The sequence below is a fragment of the Etheostoma spectabile genome, unplaced genomic scaffold (genome assembly GCF_008692095.1).
Source record: "Etheostoma spectabile isolate EspeVRDwgs_2016 unplaced genomic scaffold, UIUC_Espe_1.0 scaffold271, whole genome shotgun sequence".
Classification (NCBI taxonomy): Eukaryota; Metazoa; Chordata; class Actinopteri; order Perciformes; family Percidae; genus Etheostoma; species Etheostoma spectabile.
Window position 1 is genome coordinate 367,619 of NW_022605575.1, and position 11,673 is coordinate 379,291.

The 11,673-nt window shown below is 45.3% G+C and overlaps 1 protein-coding gene across 1 annotated transcript in view; it reads left to right on the forward strand.

The window, feature by feature from the left end:
- Positions 1-11,673, forward strand: part of LOC116685814 (SH3 and multiple ankyrin repeat domains protein 2-like) — a gene marked incomplete in the record, with an annotated part of 236,568 nt that overhangs the window by 159,681 nt on the left and 65,214 nt on the right.

An 11,673-nucleotide genomic window follows, 5' to 3' on the forward strand; every position in this document is an offset into this window, starting at 1 on the left:
TTGTCCCCACAAAGCTGTCAGGGTCCCCATAAGTATACTGTTTTTCAACAGTTTTTGGTCCCCCAATGTGTACAAATACCTGGTCCACACACACACACACACACACCCACACAAAACAACAGACACACACACACAAACCACCCCTACCCACAACACACCACCACACAGAGACCACACACACACACACCACACCACACAGAGACACCGATACCACACACACAGACACAGAGAGACCCACAACACAACACCACAACCACGCACACAGACAACATAAACACACAGAACACAGACAACACACACACACCATAACACAAACACACAGACCCGACATCACGACACGACGATACCCACACACACACCCACACACACACACCACACCGACACACAGACACCTGTTATCCCACCGAGCTTATAAAGTGGCTGACGTGGAACGCGTTTCCAAAGGTCTCTGTTTACGTCCGTCCTGACTAAACCAACCAAGAAAACGGTGTTTTTCAGGTCTTGAAGGTCAGATTTGAGTCGCGCCGTAGCTCAGATTGATGGTTTACCGGCCTAACTGTGAATTGTGAAATCCATGAAATAAAAAAAACTTTTCTCATTACACACAATATGGGAATCATTTCAAAATCTTTTAACTTTCTAATTTTGATTGCTAAATTTGCTCGAAACGCCGTTCAACTGACAGCCTTTGTTGTGTCTGATGCTAGCTTGTAGCTAAGCTAACAGTATTTCACAAGCGTTTTAGCCATCTATGGTTAGTGATTGCTAACGTTAGCTCAAACCCGTCAACTGACAACCTTTTTGTGTCTGATGCTAACTTGTCGCTAAGCTAGCAGTCATTTCAAAGCGTTTAGCCTCTATGGTTGATTGATTGCTTACGTTAGCTCCAAACGCCGTTCAACTGACCCCTTTGTTGTGTCTGATGCTAGCTTGTAGCAAGCTAAACAGTATTCCAAAAGCGTTTTACCATCTTGGTTTATTGATTGCTACGTTGCGCAAAACATCCGTTCAACTGACAACCTTTGTTGGTCTGATGCTAACTTGTAGCTAAGCGAGCAGTCATTCAAAAGCTTGTAGCCATCGTGGTTGATTGAGTGTAACTTAGCTTCACAAACGCCGTTCAACTGAAACCTTTGTTGTGTCTGATGCTAACTGTGTAGCTAAGCTAACAGTAATTTCAAAGCCGTTTTTAGCCATCATGGTTGTTGATTGCTAACGGTAGCTCAAAACGCCGTTCAACTGACACCTGTGTTTTGTCTGATGCTAGCTTTGTACTAAGCTAACAGTAATTTTCAAAGCGTTTTAGCCTCCATGGTTGATTGATTGCTACGTTAGCTCAAAACGCCGTTCACTGCAGCCTTTGTTGTTCGTGCTAGCTTGTAGCAAGCAACAGTAATTTCAAAAGCGTTTGTAGCATCTATGGTGTGTTATTCTACACGTTAGCTCCAAACGCCGTTCAACTGACAACCTTTGTTTGGGTTCTGATGCAACTTGTAGCTAAGCTAAACAGTTCATTTCAAAAGCGTTTAGCCATCCATGGTTGATTGATGCTAACGTTAGCTCAAAACCCGTTCAACTGACAGCCTTTTTGGTTTTGTGTCTGATGCTACTTTTAGCTACGCTAACAGTAATTTCAAAAGGCGTTTTAGCCCATTCTATGGTTGGATTGATTGCTAACGTTAGCTCCAAAACTCCGTTCAAACTTGACAACCGTTGTTGTCTGAGGCTAGCTTGTAGCTAAGCTACATATTCAAAGCTTTTAGCCAGCTAGGTTGATTGATTGCTACGTAGCTCCAAACTCCGTTCAACTGACACACTTTGTTGTGTCTGATGCTAGCTTGTAGCTAAGCTAACAGTCATTTCAAAATCGTTTTAGCCATCTATGGTTTTATGGATTGCTACCGTAGCTCGAAAACCGTTCACTGACAGCCTTTTTGGTCTGATGGCTAGCTGTAGCTAAGCTACATTAATTTCAAAAGCTGTTTTAAAGACCATCGATGGTTGATTTGATTGCAACGTTTAGCTCGAAACGCCGTTCAACTGACAGCCGTTGTTGTGTTCTGATGCTAACTTGTAGCCACAGCGAACCAAGTTAAGGTTACGTAGGTTAATTTTTACTGTATTAAAAACATTACAAGAAGTCTCTCGCTAGCATCTTGTAGCTCCTCGTTCAAGTGACGGATGCGCGACCAAATCTGCCTCTCCTCTCATTGGGCGGTGACAGGCGCGAGCGTAACGAAGCAAAAGATATTTGTTTTAAACCAAACAGCTGCTGTACATGTCCTTGGCTGTTGTTTTTTGAGCCTGCAACGTGGGAAAAGTGTCCCGGCAAATTTTTGGCAGACTGCTTCCCTCTGTGTTGGGGAAGGTCAGCCAGACAGAGTCCCCTAAAGAGATTTGCTCAGAGAAGCTACATTCTAAGCCCTGTCTGGCCTCTGACTGTCTGTGTGCCACCCGCTCTGGCTAGATGTAGAAAGCTCCATGCATTAGGGAGGATTACTTAGATGACTTGGAAACAATCCTCTTCTTCTGCGCATCTACACACATAGGAGGGGTGGGAAGGGTAGAGTAGGGGAGGAAAGGGTCAAGTAAAGTAGCGTCAATGACCTTACTACGGTTACAGCTCAACCCCACCACACACAAACACACTCGCACACACACATACACACACACACAGAAGAAGAAATGCCATTTTCTTGCTCTCCCAATTGGTTAGTTGCTTGCTACGGGCGATCGCCAACATGAATCACGGTTTGCCCTTGGAAACCTATCTGCGAGTGCAACATTTCCTGAAATAAACCTCTCCCCGGTTCAAATACAACACACACACACACACACACACACACATGCACACACATGCACCACCACTTCACACACCACACACAAGAAGCACCCTTAAAGAAAGACACAAACCTTTATAGTTTAGTGAAAGGAACAAACTTGACTTACAGCAACAGTGTGTTGTAATTTTTCCACATAGCTCACACCACACACACACACACACACCCACACCCACACACACACATATATACACACACTGCACAACACACGACGACACACACACACACACCACAAGAAGGTACACTAATAAGACCAAACCTTTATATTAAGGTTAAATGAACAAACTTGACTTAAGCCACAGTGGTGTATTTTTCCACAATGCGCACAACACACCACACACACACACACACACGACACACACACACACACACTTTTGTATGCTAATTCCCATCAAGATCTAGCTATGTTTCGTTGTGTTTGAAGATTGAAATGGGTTTGCTTCTGTCAGTGTCCACAAATTGAATATCGTCTAAACCGCGTCGAAAGAAGAATAAAAACCAACGATCTGTTATCGTGAACTGATGACATATAGCTCATACCTCTTTAAACAACATCAAACCATGCAGGGACAACATTCAGACACAACCAGCTGTATCCAAAACCACATCGCTAAACCATGCAGATCACTACGGGTGGGACACCAGTAAGGTGTGCATGTCAGACAAATCAACTGATAGAAACCTAAATGTAATAAAGGGTCACCGTGTTAGTTAACCACGTCAGGTGGTTGTGGAAGGCGTTTGACGTAAATCATCAGTCATCGCAAATACTGGATCAAATTAAACATGCCTATACAGTGACTTACCACCTTTCGTTTTCCTTAGAGTGGCTTAGGAGATAAGGTTGGGGGGGGGGGCACAGAAAAAGATATTGGACTCTTTAAAGCACCAAAACAGTCTGAAAATGCTTCTCACCAGACGAGCAAAAACTTCAAAAACGTCTTTTGTTAGATTTACTTCAGATATTTTCAACACAAAACGCCTTAGACCCACACATCAACCAATCAGAGCAACGGGGGATTGAACTACAACCAACCAGAGCCCAGATAGACCGACGACCAATCAGAGCAACGGATACACCGACAACAATCAGAGCAACGGATACCCCACCACCATCCGAGCAACGGATATACCTACAACCCATCATAGCAACTGATTACCACCTACAACCAATCAGAGCAACGGATACACCTCAACCAATCAGAGCACAGAAGAACTACAACCAGCTAGCACGGATAGACCACAACCAATCAGAGCAACTGATAGACCTACACCAATCGAGCAACGGATGACCTACACCTCAGGCACGGATAGACCGACAACCATCAGAGCAATAGACTTAGACCTAACAACCAAATCAGAAGCAACGTATAGACCTACAACCATCATAGCCCGATAGACCTACAACCATCAGACACCGGATATAACTACACCCAATCATAGCTAGAATAGACTACACCAATCAGATAGTCACGTATAGACCTACCCCCCTCGAGCACGGATAGAACTACACAATCAGAGCACCTATAGACCTACAACCATCAGAGCATAGAATAACCTACAAACCCATCACAGCAACAGATAGACCCAACATCAAGCAACGGATTGACCTACAACCAATCATAGGCACGGATAGCCTACAACCAATCAAGCACGACACCTACACCCATCAGAGCAACAGATAGACCAACAACCAATCAGAGCAACGGATAGACCTCCCCAACCAAATCAGAGCAACGTATAACCACCCAACCAATCAAGAGCAAACACATAGACCTACACCCAATCAGAGCAAGCGACAGACCTACCACCACTTCAGAGCACAGATAGACCTCAACCAATCATAGCAACGGACAAACTACAACCAATCAGAGCAACGATAGACCAACAACCAAATCAGAGCACTGATAGACCTACACCAATCAAGCACCGGATACGACCTACAACAATCAGATCACGGACAAACCTACCCCATCAGAGCACAGATTAACTACAACCACTTTGAAAATGGACGCTCTGTCGATATCTTCTCTAACGACACCATGGAGAGTCTACCCTCTCACTTCTCCACGCGGGCCATCTTGTTCTCAAAACCAACTCAACCCAATAGCTCTTTGGTGCATTGGTTTTGAATCGCGTCTCCGTCCATCCTGTATAAGCCCGCCCTGCAATTTGTTGGTCCAAAAAGCTCTGGTTTCGAGCACAGACTTGTCTCCACCACTCTTCAAAGCCTCCCGAGACCTCAATGTTAGTGAGAAGTTTCGTCCTCCAGGCTGCACGTGTCAATATATGCAGCTCTGGAGGAACATGCTGCCAGAGGGACTTTACTTCTGTCAGCAATGTTTCTCAATCGAAGCAGCAGACTCCCCTCTCCTGTCAATCTTTATTCATTCATCTTTTTTTTTTTTTTTATCTCTCTCCGCCTGCCTTTGGAAAAACCTTAAACTGACTACTAATTACCGAGGCTCGTCTGACGACTCGTCGTTGTTTCAAACCGAAACCGAGGAATGCAATTAAAGTCCGTAGGTAGGTTGCGAATCCAAAAAACATTAAGGTGAACCTCTACAACTCACAGATCCCTCCCCCCTTTCCACAAGAGCCAAACGGTCTCCTACTCCCCCCCCCCCCACACACACACACACACACAACACAAGTGAGACCTGGGCTGATAGAGTGGGAGAAACCTATCTGCAGCTCGTGCACAGGGACGGGGCTCTGTGAGAGTTGTGTTCTCAGCAGTAGTGACCAGACCAGTTTTTTGGTCCAAAAATTGACAGATCGACAACTTATCAGCCCCCCACCTGCCCACTAGAGCCCAAAACGGTCTCATACACCCTCCCCCCACAAGGTAGAGCTGTGCATCGATAGCGGGGCAGGGGGACCTATGATGCATTGGGTCCTCAGCAGGATTACCACGCATTCCGACGTGTCATTCTTTCGAATTCCTGCTTTGGGAGACAGAAACTAGCACTAATTTTGAGATTTCGTCCATGATTCTGTACACAGAACTATTGGGACTCCACAGCATGCTGCCAATCAGTCTGGGACCCGATCTGGGCCCCATCTGGGAACCCGAATCTGGGGCCCCGATCTGGCCCCGATCCGGGCCCCGACGAAATAAAGACACTTCATAGGGCCAACGAACCTTCGGATGAAACATTGCTCTATCCAACATACTCCTCCCCTCCCATACCTGCCGTCACACCTCCTTCCTTCCTTCCTTCCTTCCTTCCTTCCTTCCTTTATTCTTCCTTCCTATCTTCTTCTTCTTCCTTCCTATCTTCCTTCCTTTCTTCCTTCCTTCCTATCTTCCTTAGACTACCTCCTTCCTATCTTCCTTACCTCCTTCCTATCTTCCTTCCTTACTTCCTATCTCCTTCCTTCCTTCCTATCTTCCTTCTTTCCTTCCTATCTTCCTTACCTCCTTCCTACTTCCCTCTTCCATTACTTCCTACGCCTTCCTTCCTCCCATCTTCCTTCCTTCTCCTCCTTCCCTATCTTCATCTTTAGACTACCTCCTTCCTACTTCCTTACCCTCCTTCCTATCTTTCGCTTCCTTACTCCATCTCCTCCTTCCTTCCATCGTCTCCGTCTTTCCTTCCTATCTTCCTTCATTCCTTCCTATCTTCCTTCCTTCCTATCTTCCTTCATTCCTTCCTTCCTATCTCCCCTTCCTTTCTTCCTTCCTTCCTTCCTATCTTCTTCCTTCCTTCCTATCTTCCTTCCTTCCTTCCTATCTACCTTACCTCTATCTTCCTTACCTCCTTCCTATCTTCCTTACCTCCTTCCTCTTCCTTACCTTCCTTCTTCCATACTTCCTTCCTTGTAGTCCTAGCCTCTTCTTTCCTCCTATCTCTTCTCTCCTATCTTCATTCTGTCCTTCCTAACTTCTTTCCTTCCTATCTTCCTTCCTATCTTCCTTCATTCCTTCCTTTCTATCTTACTTCATTCCTTCCTATTTTCCTTCCTTCCTTCCTGCTTCCTTCCATCTTCCTCATTCTGTCTATCTTTCTTTCTTCCTTCCTATCTTCTTCTTCCTATCCTAAGCCTTCCTCCTCGCCCTGCATGTCTTCCGTGCCTTCCTCTTTCTCCTATCTTCGTTCTTTCCTTCGCTCTTCTATCTCCTTGCGTCATCTCCCTTCGCATTCCTGCCGCCTCCTCATTTCCTTCATCCTTCCTCCCCCGTACGCCCGATGGGCCTCTCCCAGGTATCCTTTCGTTGTGTGTGTCTCACAACGCTGACTGGCGCCTGGTGTCAGAAGGTATTAGGACGACAAAGCACTTTTCAATGCCAACACACAGAGGATCCTGTTAGCACAGCACACACACACACCACACACCACACACACACACACACACACTCAACACACCATTATATAAAAACCAGAGGTGATCCCAGCAAATAACGGATTTCCATGTGTTTGGAGCATTTGGAAGCCACAGCGACCAGCTCATGGTGCGTTTGTTTTTAGCAGCGTATCCTCAATGCATGATGGCAAAGGTACGCAGGAGATTGCCGAATGAAACACCCATTGGTCTCCTCTTTTTTTTATTACCCCTGCTGTTTCCTCCGGTCGAAATTGACCCATGTTTTCAAAAACTCGTTCTGTACATAGAATTTGGGTTTCTTTTAGGCAACTTGGTCACAAAAAAACAACGGTCTTCCCCAAGTAAAATAAATGATCGTTTCAATTATATAGTCATAGTTGAATGATTATGAAATCACGGTTGAAAAAATGTGAGAAAAAATGTCAAAAAGTACAAAAAGTGCCTGTTGACGGGAAGACCAACACCAAAGGGTGAATAGCAACCCTATGTATACTTCTCTTCTATCTTTGTGGCCTCTTCGTCTCAATATTGGAACTACAACACCACCTGCTGTGGGGGGGGTCAAAGATATAAAGTGACATAGGGGTTTGCTTTGAAAGCAAACCAAAGCAAAATGCTTGAATGTGTCAACGTTAAATTGCAGAAGCAAGCTTTCTCAGACTCGGCGTGAGCCGACAGAAGGCTAAAGGCAGGTTCAAACAAAAGTTTTGCCGAGGGCCCGTGCAAATGAGATAACACCATGGCTTTAAACACTTTTCAATCACCCGCCAGTAGATTTGTTCAAAGTTACTAGCCATCAGATTTGTCCACTAGCCATTGTTTTATTTTATTTCCTACACTTTAACTTTTAATTTCAGCTCCTGTTGTCTCTCCCGCTGTAAATCGTAGCTATACTAACAGTTGTCGGACACTCACGACTTAGTGTTCATGGAAATGTTAGGACAGTAATACAAGCGTTTCAAGAAATTGGGCTGATTTAGGCCCTTTTTAGGGGGGCCAACCCCCATCATCGTGGTTAATAGTTTTTAGTTAATTATTAGTTGTTCTGGTACACTATGCTCAGAGATTATGGCTACGACATCTTTGATTTCGCTAATTTTACCTTTTGTTCGACACAATATCTTATCAAATTCCCTTTGGGGCTGAGCCAACCCCCTACGTTCTGTATTGCCTATCGACTCCCCCTGGTGTAAAGATAAGTTTCCAAGGAAAAGACCACAAAAACTGTCAAGAACACTGAAATGACTTGTCGCATCGTTTTGCTGCCAAGCCAGCCGGCTTCAAAGAACGACGCTTGGCCCTCAGTCGAGTCGCCGAATTAGCCTGGGCTCAGCCCGTCACTACGTTTACTACCTCAAGATATCATTTCCTTCAGTCCTATTTCTGGTTTGTGCGGTATATTTGCGGTTTCCCTCCTCAAAGTTGTTACCGGTGCCAATCCAGCGTGACGAGGGAGGGGCCTGAGAGCATGACGTAGGTTGTGCGTCATTTGAGTTGTATGTGCTGTAAGGCTCGGTAGAAGACTCTGCGATTCTCCTAAGTTAAAGTGCCAAGCAAGAACAAGTCTTACTATTTCAGTTGTGAGGCCATGCTGTTGGGGCCCTCCTCCCCATGGGTTCGAGAAAGTTGTTTCCCACGCTCGCCCCGTTCGTTGGGAAGGAGTTAGCTAAGGCTAATGCTAGCTATGCTAAGCCAACGTCACAATAAACGTTGCGATTGGTTACGCAATCCCAGCATCCAGTTGTTTTAAACTTCAACCGAGATCGCGCCTTCAGGGAATTATAACGGTCAATGGAAGTTTAGACTCTATGGACTGAGTGAAATGTCCAGATCTAAGATTACGATCCCTTTTTCTGGTAGGACCAGCTAATGGACCAGACGTCTGTAGACTCAGGGCTAATGACCGAAGTCTGTAGTAGGCCCAGGCTGATGGACCAGATCTTTAGGAACCAGCTGATGGACCAGAAAGTGCTGGTATGGACCAGGCTAATGGACCAGAAGTCTTGGGTACGCACTGGCTAGACTGGAACCAGAGTCTGGTATACCAGGCGATGGACCAGAGTCCTGGTAAAATACCGGGCTATGGACCAAGTCTGGTAGGACCCAGTGATGGAACCAGAGTCTGTAGGACCCTGCTAATGTGACCAGAGTCTGTTAGGACAGCATCACTGGACCATAGTCTGGTAGGAACCGGTTAAGGACCATATTCTAGGACCGTTTTGGACCGATCCTGGTTGACCGCTGGACCAGATTCTGGTAGACGTAAGACCAGTCTGTATGACCAGGCTATTGCCGATCTGGGTAGACCGGGATGAACATGTTGGAAGCCGCATGGACGTCGGTCAGGAGCTGATGGCAAATCATCCAGTGCTGATGGACCGGATCTGTAGACCAGGCCTGATGGACGCAGAGTCTGGTAGACCAGTCTAATGGACCGGAGATCTGGTAGCCGAATGCCGAGCTGGTAGACCTGCTGTACAAAGTCTGGTAGGACACAGACAATTGGAGCGGTAATGGACCAAGTCCCTGGTAAGGACCATGGCTGATGGACCAGATCCCTGGTAGGTTCCGGCAATGGACCCGAGTCATTGGTAGGCCGGTTAATGGACCCAGAGTCGGGTAGACCAGGCTGATGGACCAGGTCTGGTAGGCCGCAGACTCGATCCGGTGGCCGTGTATGGACCGAGCGACCGGTATCTGTCGTAGGACCAGGCCTAATGTACCGAGATCTTGCTAATGGGACCGGTTCTAATGGACCAGAGTCTGGTAGGCCCAGCTGATGGACGAGGTTAGGCGGTTAATGACAGGTCCTGGAAATGAGGCGAAGCTGGCAGGCGATACGGTCGTAGGAAGGTGAGACCGAAGTCTGGTATACCAGTGCTGTGGACCAACTGTAGACCGGCTGTGCCGAGTCTGGCACTTGACATTGGTGCTGATGCTGTTTTTTCTTCCAACATTGTTGATGCTTTCAAACGTTTTTTTAACATTCTCTTCTTGTTTTTTCGGGCGTCCTTTTCAAGCTCTTTGGACTTATTGGAAATGTTTATTGTGCTTATTTGTTTTGTTTTACCTTTTTTGACCCCTTTCTAACAATTTATTTTCGCTGATTTTAACGAGTTTTTGAAATGTTTAAAAAAAAAAAAACACTATTTGCTAGGGGCCCGGATAAAAAAGTTAGCGTTGACAATTGACATCGAAGTCTTGCCTGTACCGGACAAGTGAAAGAAAAACTTAACATTGACTTGATAAGGTCACCGCATAACCCTTGGGGGGCCCCTTACCGTTATCCACTATTGAGAGATCCGCCAATTCATGAACAGAAGGAGAGGAAGACAAGAGCATCCTGTTAGACACCAGACGTCCTGAACCCACTGGGAGTGAAAAGGACGGCGGGACCTCTTACCCAGTTCCTCCATTCAGAGTCATTGGACTTGAGCGCACTGGACAAGGCGGTGGTTCGGGGCTTCTCGTTGAGTGGGGGGGGCTGGAGGGAGACAGAGGACTTAAATACATACACGAATAGGGTTCAGTCAGAAACAAAAAGAAGGAAGAGGATGCTTGTTAACCTGGGGGCCCTGATGGCATTTTTTTTACGTTTTAATGATCCGTCTGGATTTATTTTATAATAACTGTTAAAACACAACCCTGTTGTCCTACATCGGACTGAACATCATTTGTTTTAGGACAAACCTGGGTTTTGAATATTTGGGTTGCAGTGAGTTCACTTGCATGTTAAAAATGGTTGTATGGCCTTAAAGATGAATAAATAATGAAGATCTTCCAGATAGTTTGATACACAGACATATAAATAAACCCTAAACACTTCTCATAGTTCTTGGGAGTCACCTGTAAGAATAATCATTATAACTTATACTTGACAAATACATGCATTTTTTCCAAAAGTCACAGACGTTTGCTCTCATGACATTTACTTATGCCATAATACCATAAGTAATGTTCATATTTATTCATATTACACCCACAGCATTGTTATACAAGCAGATATGTGTCTAAATATGCATTATTTGCCTTTAATAGAGTATCATAGGCCTTTTTGTCCCTCTGGCCTTCCATACAAGGGGTGCCGTTCTCCCATATATGGGCATGTACTTCCTGAACAATAACGGACAGACAGAGAGAGAGACGGAGGAGCGAGCCGCGGCAGAAATGACCAAAACCATGAATTATGGACATAAAGTGACCAATCTGGATATACATGGATTTAAAGCCCAAGAGTCTGAATTCCGGCTGGATAGAAAACCCCCTGTAGAGGCTAAAAGACCCGGTAAAAGACCCCGTAAAGCCCGAAAACGTCAGGATTCAAACAAACCACGCAATGAGTAATCGCTCGTATGGTTCAAAAGTTATTTATACTCTATTAAAGGCCAAATAATGCACTATTTAGACACATATCTGCTTGTATAACAATGCTGTGGGTGTAATATGAATAAATATGACATTATTATGTTATTATTGGCATAAGTAAATGTCATGAGAGCAAAAC